Genomic DNA, 16912 nt, shown 5'->3' on the forward strand with positions numbered 1-16912 from the left:
AAGTAGGTCCAGGTTCCAAAGTCCTCACTTACATAAATGAGCTGGCAGTGTGCACACACGAGGATCTCGAGATTTGGGCCTCAAGTCAGCTTTCCTTTCTCTGGGCCACTCCAAGATTCTGTACCAAGAAAAAGAAGTCCGAGCTGGTTATCTGCAGGACAATCCAATGTGTGAAAGAAGACTTGGGAACACTGGAGACAAAGGCTGAGATTCCTGCTCCGTAACTGAGTCTAGTAAAACTAAGAAGCCCCAGAATATCGAATACCACCGTTCCTAACCATACAGCACTGAAGACAGTCACAAGTCAAGCCCTGTGCTGCTAGCACAGCCTCCTTACCTGGGTCTGTTTCCCCACAGAGGCTGAATGAACAGATTGGTTGTAGGAGCCAGCTTGGGTAAAGCCTGCAACTGATTCTCATAAAAATATCCAGGAATAACAGATAGCAGATAACATAAGGCAGCAGCCTGCACTCACAGCAGGAAACAAAGGCCTGTCCAGTTTGGATGCCTGAAGGAAAAACCAGTCACCGGAGAATTGTTTGCCTGGGATGTTCCGCTTAGATTTTTTGTTCTTATTTTACTGTTTTCACTTAACAATTCTTTTTGGTCATCAGCTACTTACTGTGCATCGAGCACTATGCTAGCTAGTTACTAAACACGAAAGCCCAATGTTTTCATCAGACTCTTTCCCGAAAAAAATCCACACTGGAACTACTCAAGCCTCACAAAGTCCTGACAATGAAAGAAGACAGATAAATAAATAAGTCATCTTCAAACTCCAAGATCCCCACCTGGATCACTGTTTAGAAACCAAACCAGGTGAGTCAGGGGAACTTAGTTGAGGGGGTGTCTCCTAACACCACTTCTTTCCGCAGCCAGACTTCCAACCAAGGGGGAAAACCCAAACCCAACTCCGCCTCTGGCACTTTAAGAGCGAGGCAGGACCTGCTCTCACCTGAGCCTTCTGACCCAGTTACCAAGTCCTGCAATTGAAACCTTCCCCCTGGGAGTACAGCTTACAGTGGGCAGGTGAGGTTGGCATGCAGGTGTGCGAGTGCCCCCCGTCCCCCATAGTCCTGGCCTTGGTTTATGTTGTTTTGTAGGGCAGCAAGACAAGCCATCAAACCATGGAGAACATTACCTTATAAGGAGGGAACACATATTCTCCCAAGGGCAAGTTCTACCATCTCCTTCTCAGTCCTAACCTACTGGAAGGGGGATGGGGCAATGAAAGGAGGAAGAAAACAGAAAAATGGGCAGTAAAACCAGTCAACTTAGCAAGGGGCTTGTGAGAATTTCGATTGCAATGTGGCTGAGTCCTGTGCCTGGGCCTGTCAGACCTGTGAAATCCACCTCCTGACAGAGCATGGACTTTGAAGAAAAGTGCTTATCTAGTTGATCCACAGCCCATTAAGAAAAAATTAAGGCAACCAGGCCAACACAGGGAACTGCCCATAGTGATGGGGAAGGAGAAGCAGCCACCCATAGAGATGGACGATTAAGATCTGGAGCCCTGGGTTCTCGGTGTTCTACTAAGATGGCAGTACACACGAGCAACTCCACCCCTGCCCTCTTCTGTGCCCCACCTCCATCACTGCTAACCTTCACCTTCTGAAAGTCGGCCAAGATCTCCCCCATCTGCCACCCAGTAACTAAGACTCTAAAAACAGGCAGAGAGCGAAAAATTGGAAGCAACCAAATAACAGAGGAGAATGGCTAATTACACATTCACGGGCTGCACTATTAAGCAGCCATTAACAATAGGGCGTCTGAAGAATTTTTATTAGATTTGGAGAAATGTTTACAGTATGAAGTTGGGGGGAAAGGCAGCATTCAATATCGACTGTATAGTAGTATCTCCTTTTTGTAACATAACATGCACTTGTGTACACACAGAATTTTAAAAAGGGAAAGAAAGAATGCGCCACTGCAACAAGATATTCTTAATGGTTACTTGTTGATAGGATTATGAGTGAATTTTATACTCGCCTATATACTTTTATATATGATTCACATTTTCCTGCAACAACATGTTTCAATTTATAATTAAAAAAAAAAAAACCTACAAGTAGTATTTTTTTAACCACAGGAAGCTAAGACATTTCTTGGCCACTGGGAGGTATAAAAGATGACAGCCTTCAGCTGGTGAGAACATGGTAACAACGATTCTTTATATCTACACAGGTCTTACAGTTTTCACATGCATTTTCACTTAACGTGTCTGAGTTCATCATCATGATCTGAAAGTGGTATTATTCTCATCCCCATTTTATAGCTGGATTAACTGAGGCACAGAAAAGTTAAGTGCTTCAGCTGGTGCCTGGATCCAACACTCCTGAGTCTGAGTGTGCTGTACCAAATCCTGCCACTGTAGCCTGTCATCCAAGTCCCTCCCTTATGCCACACACTAGGAGAGTAACCCAAAAACATCAACAAAGATCCCAGAAGCATGGAGGGCTAATGAAGCTGTTCAGGAGAACACTGCATGACACCTACCCTTAAACACACCTAAATCAGAGTTCTCTTTCAAAACTCTTGCCACCCAAATCCCAATGCCCACAGAACAAACAACCTTAGCCAGCTGAACTCAGTCCTTGGTATCTCTAGGTGCCATCACGGTGAAATTCAAGGCCTGTGTCTTCAACAGGTATTTAAACAGCCAAAAAACAAAGATGCTAACCCATGCACTCCCTTCACACTGGGCATTGGGCAGGCACACTTTCAACCTCCCCAAGGCACTAACCGTTCTCACTCACATCCCCATTCCAGAAAGCAGGTCCTTTATAATAAACACCGCAGTGCCACCTCTTTAGCCCCTGCCCAGACAAGGGTCCAGGGGCACCACAACCCCAAAGTTGAGATTTGGGTGTCAATGGTTTTCCTCAAAGTAAAACACACCTGCTATTTCTTGCAGACAGGCCTCAGTGGTGGTCCTGTGTTTTCTCTTCCTCCTAGAGGGAACTGAAATGCCAACCAGGTTCCTTAGTCTTTCTTCCATTTAGGTTAGCTCTGCTGAGGGGTAAATCCCCAGTCTCTAGCCATAATCCCCACACCCTTCCTCCCTCCTGGATTGAAATTGGGCTGGTGAGAGGGAGGTGCAGGTTTTTGGGTGCTGCTGTCATGCATACATTATACATACATCTAATCATAAACTACTCTCCTGGGTTAGCTCACCAACCAAACGCAAGTGCCTTCTCCCTCTCCCTTCTCTGGCTTCCCCTTTTGACATCTTCCAAGAGCAGGGTTCGGGTAGGGATGACCCCTTCACCAACCAAGCAGGCTCCCTGTAAAGTGTGGCACCCCAGGCCTCCTTTCCAGTCAGGCCTGGGAATCTTTCCACATTTCTCCACACCCGCCCTCCAGCCCCTACAGGCGAAGAGGGCCTCACCCCCGAGCAACCACGCCCTACGCCACCCTCCCTAGCACCTAGCTTGGCTACTTGGAAATCCACAGGTGTCTCCCAGGGCGGAGGAGCCTGACTGTGCTAAGCAAATTCAAGGAGATAAAAATTGGCTAAAGCTCTTGGCCTCCCCCAGTCCCAATTTCCCCAAACACCCACCAGGACCAAGGGCCTGCGGGCCTGGGGATTCCCCTCTTGGGGACACCGGGGCTGGCAGCCCAGCGAGCTGGTAAGACAGGAGGGTTGGAGGGGCCTTGGCTCCACCCGACGGTGAGTGGGTAGGGGCCACAGCGGCACACTCAGGTTGGTCCGGGAGGAAAGCGAATCAACAGTGTGGGGTCGGGAGGGGTCCAGTGCTCCAGGACTAGGACCGCCCAAAAGCTACCCCCGGCAGGGCGACAGGCACCTAGACCCAGAGGGAATCCCCAAACGAACAGATGTCCCGAAGCAAGTATTCCTAACCTCACAAACTCTGAAGAGGACCCTTCTCCACCAGCGGGCGTGTCCCCCCTCCCTCAAATTAGTCTCCAGAAGTTGGCGTCCCCACCTTTCCTCAATCCGGCTACCAGAAGCCGACGTCGCTCCGAACCATGTCCCCAGTTAAGATCACCCGTCGTCACCGTGCTCGTCGACAGGTTCGGCGAGCAACACCTGGCTCTGCGCAGGTAAGGACTGCGGGCTCCGCTCCCCGTCCCGCACCGGCCCTTACCTGCTCCGCCCAGGTGCGCCCAGTTCACGTCAGCACCTAGCCCAGGACGCCGCAGCCCCGACCGCCGTCTGGCCACGCCTCCCAGGTGTGGCCACGCCCTCCCGCGTTCAGGATTGGCGGGTTGCGAGAAATATAATACTCTGCGTTTCTGGACGGCCCAGCCTCGCCCAGCCCCTGCCCCACCGCACTCCCTCTCATCTTACCTCAGCTGAGAAAATTTCCAGACTCAAGCTTACACCTTATGCCTGGGGGGCTGTGGTCTAAGGAACAGGAAGCGACTGGGAGGTCAGGTCCTAGTCGTAAGGGTGCTTCCCCTCCTTCATGTCCCATAATTACCCTGCGGTATGGAGACAGTTAACCACAGATAAGGGTTTCGAGATTCTGAGTTGGCCCGTGGGTCTGTGTAAGTCGAGCAGGATATGGGGAAGGGACTCAGGGACAACTTGGTCCCTTTGAGGGAAAGCCCTGTGGCTTCCAGGGCAAGAATTCTGCCTTTATTCTGCCTCTTACATGTGTGACCCTGGCTAAGTTACTTTTTTGGTTTCAGTTTCCTCATCTATTCAATGAGAATAATAGTTCCTGCCTTTTCCAATCACTCTCTGGTAAAAAATTGTAAGCATGGCCTCTAGAGAGTCAAACCCCAATTGTTCATCTCAAGTCAACTACTGGGATTCAAACCAATAGTTACTACAGACTTGTATTAGTTTGCTAGGGCTACTAATTTGCTAAATTCAGAGGTTAAAGTCCTATAACCGCCAATGTCAGTTACTACAGACTTGGGAAAGTTTCTTTTCTGTAGAACGAGGTAAATAACAGCCCCGCTTCAAAGGGGATTCAGTAAGTTTCTTCATATAAAGTGCTCGGAACAGCATTTAGCGCTTAGGAAGTGCTACATAAATATTTGCAATTTTTGGCAGTGCATAAAGATAAAAAGTACCGTATAGACAGTGCCTCACAGAATACGATGACACTTCCTGTTATTACCTGAAATTCACGGCCTGTATGTCCCCTAATAGGTGCTTGATGAGAATTCTCTTACCTTTTCCATTGCAGTGAACCTCAGTCCATAAAAATGCATGCTGACAGCGTGCTGTGTACTAGTACATGAGTCCCTGAAGCACTGAGCTATCACAGGTAAGACGGGACATTAGCAAGATACTTAGGTTTTGAATTAATTGTGTCCTCTTAAATTTAGATGTTGAAGTCCTATAACCCTCCAAATCTCAGACCTTACTTGGACAGAGGAAATCAAGTTAAAATGAGGTCATAAAGGTGGACCCTATTCAAATATGACTGGTGTCCTTATAAAAAAGAGAAATTTGGACACAGAGACAGACAGGCACAGAGGGAAGATGATGCCAAGAAACACAGGGAGAAGGTGGCATCTACACAGGCAGAAGATGGCATCACAGAGGGAAGATGATGCCAGGAGACACAAGGAAAGAGGCCTGGGACAGATCCTTCCCTCATGGTCCTCAGAAGGAACCAACCTTACAGACACCTTGATTTTGGACTTCTAGTCTCCAGAACTGTGAGACAAATTTCTGCTGTCTGAGCCACCCAGTCTACGGTACTTGGTTCGGTAGCGCTAGCAAACTAATATAGATGGTTTGGAGAGCTCCAGATTCGTAATAATGTGGACTTGATTCCTGGCCCCAGTTAAGCTTAGGGACATAACCAGCAAAGGCCTGGAAAGGCAGCAAGCCTGACTCAGCCAGCCTCTGTCTCAGCCACTGCTGCGGCCACTCTCCCCTTTATAGGAAAATCCTAGCTCATCAGCACAACCAGCTCTTTATTCCTGATAAGCTCACTGGACAAGCAGCATCTTCCATCTAACCCAGAGCTGGGCTCCAGAGACTAAGCAAACAGTCCACTGGTGGTGTGCGTGAGGGATGGGGGAGAACCACCAGAAGAGTGTCATTTAAGAGAAACTAAAAGCCCAATGGCATACAAGCACGAGCCCACACACAGGCATTCACTTCTGCGCTAGCTGAAATCCCTACAACTAAGGTGATTTCGTAAGGATCTTCCTTAGAAGACAAATTTCAAATCAGAAAATTCAAGCTGGGAAAGCCCTTAAAATCTTCTATTCTGGGGGTAAAACTGGATTATAGGTATATGTTTGAACCTTACAGTCTTTTAAACACCAGGAGATTTCACATAAATGTCCACATTCTCCGCATCTCTTGAAGAGTCAAATACTCTGGACACTCTAGACCAGCAGCAGCTCATTTACTTTAATCACCTGACCCTGTACACATATGAGTTTTCAACCTGAGGCCCAGGGAGGTCAAGTGATTTGCTCAAGGTCACACAGCAAATTAGCCACAAAGGCAAGACTAGAACCCAAGCCTGGGGCTCTTTGTACTTAGACTCTGCTTAGCACTCCAGCCAGAGTCTATTCTGACTGGTACTGTACTGGTTGTTAAATAGATAGATATAGCTATAGATAGTATAGATAGAGATAGAGATAGAGATAGAGATAGAGATAGAGATAGAGATAGAGATAGAGATAGAGATAGAGATAGAGAGATAGAGATATATTTTTTAAATGACTCACATATCTAGGTACTTTTGATACTGTGGTGAACAAACAAAGTCCCAACTCCCATGTCACCCCACTGAAGAACTAATGAAAGGGGATAAAACAGGAGGAATTAAGGCAGGTTCTGGCTCTGCAAGTGGTGAGACCTAGCTTGAGATAACACTCATCTGCTTGGATGTGGCATAAGAACATCTCGTGAGCCCCTCCAAGGCTCTGGAGGAATCAGTTCTTCCATGTTCTCAAAGAGCTCTCTGGGGATTCAGACGTTCCCGGTGGAGTTGGGGCCTGTGACGCTCCCATCGTTCGCCCTCCATCCCTGCTCAGGTGAGGCGGTGCTGACTCACTTATGAGTCTGAGTTTCAGGCAGTGGGATGGACATTTCAGCACAGGAGCCCTGATTCACAACTACAGGGAATCAGGGACTTCCCCTCTCCCGCTCCAGGGCAGCTCTGACTTGGGTTTTCTTTCATCACCCAGAGGCTTTAGCCTGTACAATATCAAACATATGACAATAAAGCCATGTGGCCCAAATCTCCTTAGCAGAGCAGAGGGTGTGGCAACTGGGAAGATTTCCAATGGCTCACTGCAGTGGAGAGCTCAGTCCCCGGGGTCAGTGATAGCAAATACTCTATAAGACTGGGCTGCAGATTCGTGGGATTGCTGAAGAGGGGGTGGGGACCTCAAGCTAAACAATCCAAGTCTGTACTCTCGAGGCATTCGGACACCAACCAGCCTTCTGGAAGACATTCTGCAGCCTGCCAGGTATACCCCAAATCTTTTCTCTATCCCGATTTCTCTCTGGCTCCATCCAAGTGTTTCGAGGTACCAGAGCTACAGATGAGCCTAACACATTGCCTAAATTACAGCTTAAATTTTAACACACATTGGTTGTTGCCCCTTCCTCTGTCCCCTTCCAGTCGACAGAATGTATCCCAGAATGTGATCCAAATCCTAGAATTATTGCTATTTCTGTAGCAGAAGCTGCAGCAGAAATTAATTCATAAATGAATCTCACTTTCCAACTCAGGCAATGAAACAGACTTTGGCTTTGGACTTTAGGAGAATTTTCCAGTTAGTGTTCAGACTCTTTTTATTCTTGAGCCAAACTGAGTACTCCTAAGTGTTCTCAGAGAAGCAGCTTGCTTTACTCCGAACTTGGATCTGTGTGGGCGGAGAAGGAGGAAATATGAGGCCCAGTAAGTCACCTGGAAGTCAGCTGCGCCCCGGGGCCCTCCCTCTGGAGGTTCTTTCTCCCCCTGGGTGCCAATCTGAGAGTCCACCTCTATCTCCTCTGATAAAGGAAGCTTCCATTGGCCCTGCAGACAAAAGAGCCAAATAAGAAACTACAACTATCAAGAATGTGAGGGTTCATAGTCCTGATTTCAGATACGCTGCCCTGTTAGGACCGCGCAGGGTCCTGATTTCGACTTCATGGTCAGCACCAAACAACCAGCCGCTGTGGCATGGGATCATGAATATGAAAGCTCTCTGAAAGTCTGCAGTGCCATGGCCAGCACTGCTGTTATCTGCTCTTTGTTTCCTCATGCAAATTATTCTCTCCAGGCTTCAATTAAGTCCTTGAGGGGAGCCAGGCACCGGCCAGTCAGGAACTCATACAAGCCAGGAGCTCCTAGTACAGGGCTAAGCTCGAGGTCTGTGAGCACTGGACAATTTGTCAACTTCAGAAAAATGAGTTATTTGGGAATACAGAGTCTTTGGGGGGCCATGTGGTAGGAAACTGGACTTCTGTTCAATAAGACGAAATGACCAAATGTGTTTTATCTCTTTTCTTTTCCCAGACCATTCCAGCACAATAACAATGAAGGAATAAAAAGAGATATCGACCCACAAGGTTAAAGCAGGACAAAAAGCATGGGAGGGGAGTTAAGAAGGGATGAGAGATTTCAGCAAAAACATTAGGAGATGAAATATTATCTCAGCAAAAGTAGGGAGTAGAGAGTGCTGATGTTTTGGTTATGAAGCTTTCGGTACTATTTGATTTTTAAAGCAGATATGCATAATATTTAAGAAAAATATTATCATTACTTTTTTCTGTTTTTTAAGAAAGAGAGAACTTGGGAGTTGGGAGACTTGGGTGTCAGAACTTTCTTTGGCACTTGGTGACAGCAGAGCCTGTGGCTGTTGCTCTCTGAGCCTGAGCCCCCTCATCCGAACGAGATGAACAAATTCCATGATCACCTGCCAGTTGTAACAACTCCTAGTTCTGTGATTAAATTCTAGAGGCAGCACTCACGTCCTCAGAAAAACAACCTGTGCTTTGCAATGAGTCAATACTTGTCTCAAACTTCCCTTCCGTCAATTCCTTATAGAATGAGGTAAGTGGACCTCAGTTCACCATCTCATACTCGAGGATACTGCCTATTTCACAGGATTGACAAGAGAATTAAATGGAATAAACAAAACAATAGGTCTCAGCAAAAGTTATTTTTCTTCACTGCTGCGCCCTCTCATCTTTAGGCAAAAATCCGGCACAGTTCCGGCCACCCTTCATTTGCTTAATAAAAACCTGAAGAATTTTAAAATGAGTTACTATACATTTATTCTTGGGGCAGGGACCATACAAAGCCCCTCATTTCTGTTGATTGGAGTAGGGACAAGGTCCAAGTGTGGATCTCAGAGCCCAGTGAATAATTCCTTTGGGGAGATGTGGCTAACTCCATCTCCCCAAGAGAGATGTATAAAAGGTAGGCAAGGGAGGGTATAAATGAGAGGTTCTTGGACCAAGTTGCAGCCCTTCCCCTCCACCCCTTCACCTTTCCACTAGGGGAACTTTCTCTAAACATAGTGCACATACCTAGCCTCAACTTAGATTAGCTTCCTATCCAACAAGCTGTGGCTTTGCAGAAGAGGTAAGGATGATGTCCACAGGAATCTGCACTCATTGGGTGGATCTAGACAGGCACACTAATTTCTATACTACGGGCTCCCTTCCACACTAATTGTTCCACATCACCTGAAACTTGAGTTATGTACATTTAGAAAGGTCATTCAGTCTGGTCTCTGCCCCTAGTCACCTACAGCCCCCACCCCATTCAATGCCTACAGCCTGAACCCCAATTTGTCTGTACTGAGTTGAGGCCTAAAAGGTGACTAAATGCCATGGAGGGTTAGCCTAATCAAGGAAGGAAGGGAAGATGTTCCTATTGATGTAGGAGTTCAGTGTTGACCTCATGGAACCCCTGGCCCGGAAAATCCCAGAGTCAAAGGCAAAAACGGTTCAGGTCTTTTCTAAGACAGGCCCAGACCAGAGCCTGGGTCCAACCCATGTGAGACACAAGCATCAATCTTTCATTCATCATTCAGTAAATATTTATTGAATATCTAGTATATGCCAAACAAAATTCCTGTCCTTATAAAACTTACCGGCCAAAATCCTCTGTTTTAAACTCTCACTATGTGTCATCCTACTATTGTGACCACCTTCTGTCCCCAGCTTCCAGCCCCTCTCTAACCTATTCTACGGCCCTCCATGAACTCTGATCCATCCATTCTTCTGCTCAAAACATTCTGCGATCTCCTAATGTTTATTGAAATCAAGAAATTTTATTCACACATCCAACAACTAACTGTTCACTGTGTATCTACTGTGTGCCAAGCTCTGTTCTAGGTGCTGGGGATACAGCAGTGAGCAAGACAGATGAAAACTTCTGCCCTCATGGCACTGATATGATAGTGGAGGAGACAGACAATAAAATACATAAGTAAAACATGTTAGTTGGTGGTAAGTCCTAAGAAGAACAACAAGGCAACAGAAGGTTAGGAAGGGAAAGAGACAAAGGAGGAATCAAATTTCACATAGACTTATTAGGGAAAAGATGACGTTTGAGTGGAGATCTAAGAAAGTGATGTAGGGCATCCTTTGGGTAGCAGAGGGAAGAGAGTTCCAGGAAGAAGCGCTGACAAGTGACAAGGCCCTGAGGCAAGAGTAGGCTTGCCAATCAAAAGATGAGCAGGGAGGTCAGAATGAGGCCTAGCAGCTGGAGCAGAGTGAGGAGTGAGGGGACCGTGGCGGGATGAGAGGTCTGAGAGATAATGACCAGCTTACGGTGGGAGTAATAGAGAGCTACTCGGGGCTTTTGAGCAGAAGGGCGACATAAAGTGACCTGTTTTGCAGGATTGCTCTGGCTGCTGTGTTTAGGAGAGAAGGAAGTAAATGGCCAAGCAAGGAGAACAGGTGGAAGACCCCTTTCTGGCCCCAGCCTACTTTCCTGACCATATCTCCTACCCTTCCATTACCCTGCAGCCCTAACGGGCTCTTCCCTGAACACATTGCAGCTCCTGACCTGCCATGCTTGATGAAGTCACCTTCGCTTGGAATGTTCATAATAATAACAACCGGAATCCTAGCTACAACTCATTAGCACCAGTAACTTCGTTAGAATGTTTTTATGTATTATCTAATTTCATTTACACACATACTTTCATTTAATGTTTATATTTTGTCTCTATTTATTGAGAAAGCTGAGGCTTTTTATAAATTGTCACCAATTGGGAGGTCTTTGGGCCTGATCATAAGATGAAGAATAACTGATGGCCTTTTGGTCTCTAAAGGATCATTTATATCTTTGAAGGTCTCCAGATCATGTGACCCTCTGGGCATTTCTTCACAGGAAGACTTCACAAAGGGGCGGGAAGATGTTTAAGATGGCCCTTAAAGGTCAACATCAATTTTCTGGTTAGAAAAATAGAAGCAAAAGACATTTCAGGCAATGAGGATAGCGTCGCAAAGGTTCAGAGATACCGTGTGGGATGGTCAGGAAACAGATTTGCTGGAATACAGTATTCGTAGGGATGAATTACGCAGGAAACACATCTGGAAGGCCTTGAATGTCACAACAAAGGGCTGAACTTTCTCCTATTAACAGTGAAGAAGCATCACAAGGTTTTAGGTTAAAACAAAATACTGCTGGAGGTTGAGCAAAATAAGAGTGTTGGGAGATGCTGAGGACCTTGGCTACCTGGAGAACACTCTTTTAAAGGAAGCAGCCACCAAACCCTGGGTGATCATTGCCATACAGAAAGACAGGCCAGTTTTGCTGCTACGAAGTCTAGATTTTTATGTAAAATCTTCCGATTCTTTATGTTTGCAACGAACTTTTTAAATGTCTGAATGACATGTGCCGTATAAAGCACCCCACAGGAGCTGCCATTTGGGGCTTCTGTCCTGGAGTATAAGTAAGTTCCAGGACAAGAGAGACTTTGTCTTGTTTCCACCCCGTTCTCAGCACTTGCTGCAGGGCCTGGCATACTGTTCAATACATATTTGCTAAATGCATATATATGGGTTAGTTATTAGCATGCCTATCTTTCATTTGAGGAAACCGAGACTCATGGAGGAGGACAGGTCACATGGAAAGTGGCCATGCTCATGTTCAAGTTCAAATCTCTGAATTTCAAAATCAACAAAATGACTCACAAGAGAGATGGGCTAAGAGAACAAAGAATTCTGCATTGACCCTTTTATCACCCCTTAGCCGCAGGCTATCCCCACTTGTTACCAACTTCCTTCACGTGGCTCCACCCAGTTTTAACCCCCCTGGGAAACTTCTGATCCCATTCACTGGGACTGTTTACCCCTCTTATTTTGTTCAGACCTAAGAATCAGAGAAGAGGTGGCCCACACACCACCTGTCCCTCCCCAGCACAGTGACATCTGCATAATGTGGAGCTGCTGCTGGCTGTAGCCTTTCAAATCCATAGGACCCTCCAGGCTTTCGCTGGCCAGGCGCCTGGAGGACTAAATCCCTTGAGGCAGCCAGGTAGCTTCAAAGCTTTTTCTGTTTTTGTTCACTATTTACAAAACATTATTAGCGGAGCTGGGGCTTGGCTGTTGCAGAAATAGAAATGGAAAGAGGTGGGAAAATAGTAGCCAGTGAGGGGGGACTTGGGGAAATAGAACACCAGTGGCTTCTAAAATAAAAGCTGGGGTTTCTGCTAAGATCCAGTCAGTTGACATAAAATCATTCCTTCCTTCCTCCCTCTCTTCCTCCCTTCCTCAGACAGTAGGTTAATTAGTCAGTCAATAAACATTTATTGGTCAGTGTTCAATAAATGTTCCATAACTGGCAGGCAATGACTGGAATGATGCCCATGAGTTGAGTGTGCTACATTTTATTCATACATTCACACACTTTTGTTAAGAAAGGATAAGAAGGGAAGGAAACACTAGCCTGTTTTGCCGGCTATTACAATTCACGGGAAAAGTTGTTGCTCTCCATTACAATTCTAAGAGTAATTTACTAACATTAGCTTTTCTGGAATCTTTCCAGAATTGTGTATTTGGAGAAAGTCATGGCTGGGTGCTCTGTGCAGGAATCCCCTGCACGGCACCACCGGCCAGTCAGCCGGGTTCATCTTATATACTTTTATATACTTCCATTTTCTTTAAAGGGCTTTATTTTCAAGTACGTCGGGGGATTTTTTTTAAATCGAATTTTCAAAAGAGTCTTATTCAAGGTCGCTCAGCTGGTAAATGATGAGTAGGAAGTTGCCCCCACCTGATCTGTCTGATTCCATGCCCTTCCCATTAGGTCAGGAGGGGAACCCAAGCTTCAGAATGTTCCTCTTGCCCACGGGCTTAAAGTAATATCCCAGGATGTGTGTGACCATCTGTCTGCCCTGGGGACGTGAAGAAGGCAACGGTGCTCTGCCCTTGACCCTGACTGAGCTCAGGGGCTGGATCTGGAGATTTAGGGGCCTGGGAAACTCTCTAAGTGTGTCAATGTCTGGAGGCCCCGTGAGTTTCGCCCTGCTTCAGAGCAGGCATCACCACCTCCTAGTTACTATTCTTTGCTGTGGCAAGTGCCAGCTTGTCTTCTCTTCCCACCCAGCCCGGGAAACCAGCGGCATTTCTAGTTCAGGCCCAGACCCGTCCTGGCAGCCTGGATTCCTCTGCCTAGGCAGGAAGCTCATCTCAGCCCAGTGACCATCTCTCTGTTTTTTCTCACAGAAGAATTTCTATTCTGGCAGTTCAGAGCGATGGGGGTGGGTGGCCACAGGTTTCTGCCTTAAGCTACAGGGCACTGGGGTAAATGTCAAGGTGTAAATAAAGAAAAATGGGAGGAAAGGAAAAGGAAGCTTTAATCATTTCATTCCTGGGCTGTTTCGTCCCCAAATTTAAGGTGAGAAGGCTGAACACTCTGCCCAGCACCCAGCTCTGAGTTCCCACCCCTCAAGAGCTGAAAAGAGGGCTTTTCCCAGTTCCCACGAGGGTGGGAAAGAGGCTGGGTCTGGGCAGGTCTGGGGCAGGCTTGTTCCCTGTGGCCCTGGGGGAACACGCCCTGACTTGCTGACCTCTCAGGTAGGAGTCTATCAGGTAGGAAGCTCAGCCTCTGATTCTACATGGGGTGTGTGTGTGTGTGTGTGTGTGTGTGTGTGTGTGTGCATGTATAAGTAATAATTGTTCAGTGCATGCATGTGTTTATTGTTGATCTGAAATTTGTATTTAACTGGGTGTCCTATAGTTATCTGGCAATCCCAATGTAGGGGTCCAGGGATCAGGAGAACTGGACTGAGGCTGACACTCCATCCCCTTGCCTCTCCAATGTCAGTCAGGTGAGGGCTGGTTTCCGGACACATATCCCTCCCTGCCTTGACCTGTTTCCCACCACCCAGAGAAGGCCAGGCCACTACCAGCTGCCTCAGCCCACACAGCTAGGGCCCCTCCAATTTCAGTTCTCAAACTTTCAGAGTCAGTTCGCACGCAGACTTTCATGTCAATAGTTTGTGCTCCATCCTGTAGCCCCTTTGAAGATGAAAAGCTCTCTTGAGAAGTTAAGTGTTCTGTTGTTATAATTAACATAATTAAAGGCAACTTTTCTCTTAACTCGGTAGGAAACTAGGGGAATTCACTTTTTGCAAGAAATACCTACCTCACTCTCTCAGGAAATGGCCAGCCTCTTCTAATCCAATACTGGTGTTGGATTAGAAGCCCCAGACCCAGTTCCAACCCCGCCACCCCAACACTCCCCCTGCTCTACAGGCACAGGAGCCACTCTTTCCGGGGACATATCTGTGCCTACTTTCCTGGGTCAAAACACCTGGTAAATGCGAAGCTTGGAGACACCATTTCTACCCTAGCCCTGGACCAGACAGAGGGAATGCCAGCTGCTGTGGCCTCACCTCTCAAGACAAAGGCCCCACCGCTAGGAGCGAACTCCTCCTTGTCTCCAAGAATCACATTGTTGCTGTGCAGAACCATCCGGGAGGTCATTATTTCCCTCCAAAGCCAGTTGGTCATACACTAGTAACCAGGGCAGCTAAAGGTCATGCCCAGAGGCCCTGTACAGAGTCTGCTGTCTTAATTATTTCTATGAGCGCATCCTTCTGCTTTTTCCAAGAAGGTGATCAACCCTTCCACAGGAAGAAACACAGTATTTTATTCTCTAAAGGTCTGGCATAGAGGAGATATTCAGAATTACTAATTGGGTTGTGCCAAATTAACCTGTTTGTGATAGACCAAAAAGCATCCCTATCCCTCTCTGGATTCCCAGGGCTCTTAGCAGACAGCTCCCAGGGTTCCGTGCATACCTACAGTATGATTTTTATCTGGCCTGTTATGCGATTGTCAAAACTTACAGAAATGTTCTATGCAGTTACTGTTGGTAGTATAAGACCTCTGCCTAAACTAGCCAAAAGTTCAAGAATTTTAGGTTGTGGACTCTGATGATGGCAAATTAACAAGAAGTTATAAAATTTCCCTGTCACCCAGAATCTGTCTTTATGTTTATATTGTTTATATTGTTTATATTGTTAATATGTTTATATTGGCCCTACCATAGATTCTCTTAGGAAATCACAAGAAAGAAGAGTCTTGGACCTCAAAAAAATATGTTCAAAGGGCCTGGTCTTTATAGCCTGCTCCTCTCCCCACAATACACACACACACACACACACACACACACACACACACACACACACACTCACACTCACTCACTCACTCACTCATCTGGGAGCAGAGAGCTAACTCCTCCCTACCTTTCCTGTTTCATTCAGTTTAATTTATAGGAACTTGTGCTTAGACAGCAAATAATGCTTAACAACAATAATAGTTCATATTGAACGTTATTGATCTAGTTTGTTTGAGATTTAGAGTTGCCAGAATATGTCAGATGAACTAGGTATGCCCTAACCAAGGCTCAGTAACAGACAGTTGAGACGAGGCTACTGAAATGACCTTCACTATAAGACAAGGAAGAACCTGGACCAGTGACCTAGGGCCTAGAGCCCATCAGAGGGGAGAATTGGCTATGGGACCTCATGAGGCTGATGCTGAAGGTTCCTTCCAACCCATCCAGCCTGACGCTATGGGAGTGCCTGGGAAAACGGCAGTGCCCCTGTCAACTGCAGAGTTTGGATCCTAAAGAATATTCCAATTGGGAGCTAACTCTGGCACAGCACTGCTGAGACTGAGTATTACAAGCTAGGTGGGGGGCAGAGGAGCTGGGAGAATGGAAGGGGAGGTCAGGGACAATACTCTTATAGAGCCCAGCCAGGCTTCAGCAGTGACTGCTCAGGATGAATGTAACCAGACTGACCTTTTGGACTGGGTCAGCATCAGTGAGAGACTTGGCCAAACCTGGGAGAAGACTGGACTTCTTGTTAATCTACTTACGTAGAAGCTCAATGTCTTAGTCCATTTGGGCTCCTAGAACAGAATACCACAAACTAGGTGGCTTATAAATGGAAGACATTTATTTTTCACAATGATGGGGTCTGGAAAGTCCAAGAAGATTCAGTGTCTGGTGAGAACACACTTCCTGGTTCTTAAAGGGTTGCTTCTCAGTTTGTCTTCGCTGGAGGAAGGGACAAGGTTGCCCTCTGGAGTCCCTCTTAGAAGGGTACCAATCCCATTCATGAGGCCCCCACTCTCGGGATCTAACCCCCTCCCAGAGGCCCCACCTGCTAATCTCATCACATTGGTCATTAGGATTTCAACAAACTAATTTTTCACACCTTCAATCTCTTATACTCTATGTCATCGGGATTCCTACATTAAAAGAAACTCAATCCTTTTAGTTAAAGGCTGAAGCACAGGGACAACTTTGAAGAATGATTATTCTTCAGATAACATATAACCTTCTTGGAAAATAAATCCTAAGTATCTTTTCTAAGAGAAAAGCCTAGGGTTTTCTTCATTTTTAAATCAGGAATACACAATTCTTTTAATGATTTTTCAAGTTTTTGTTTGTTCGTTTTCTGAAAAACCGATCTGGGATATATTCTTGTGTGGTTGAAA

This window comes from Pteropus vampyrus, unplaced genomic scaffold, assembly GCF_000151845.1.
Source record: "Pteropus vampyrus isolate Shadow unplaced genomic scaffold, Pvam_2.0 Scaffold207, whole genome shotgun sequence".
Classification (NCBI taxonomy): domain Eukaryota; kingdom Metazoa; phylum Chordata; class Mammalia; order Chiroptera; family Pteropodidae; genus Pteropus; species Pteropus vampyrus.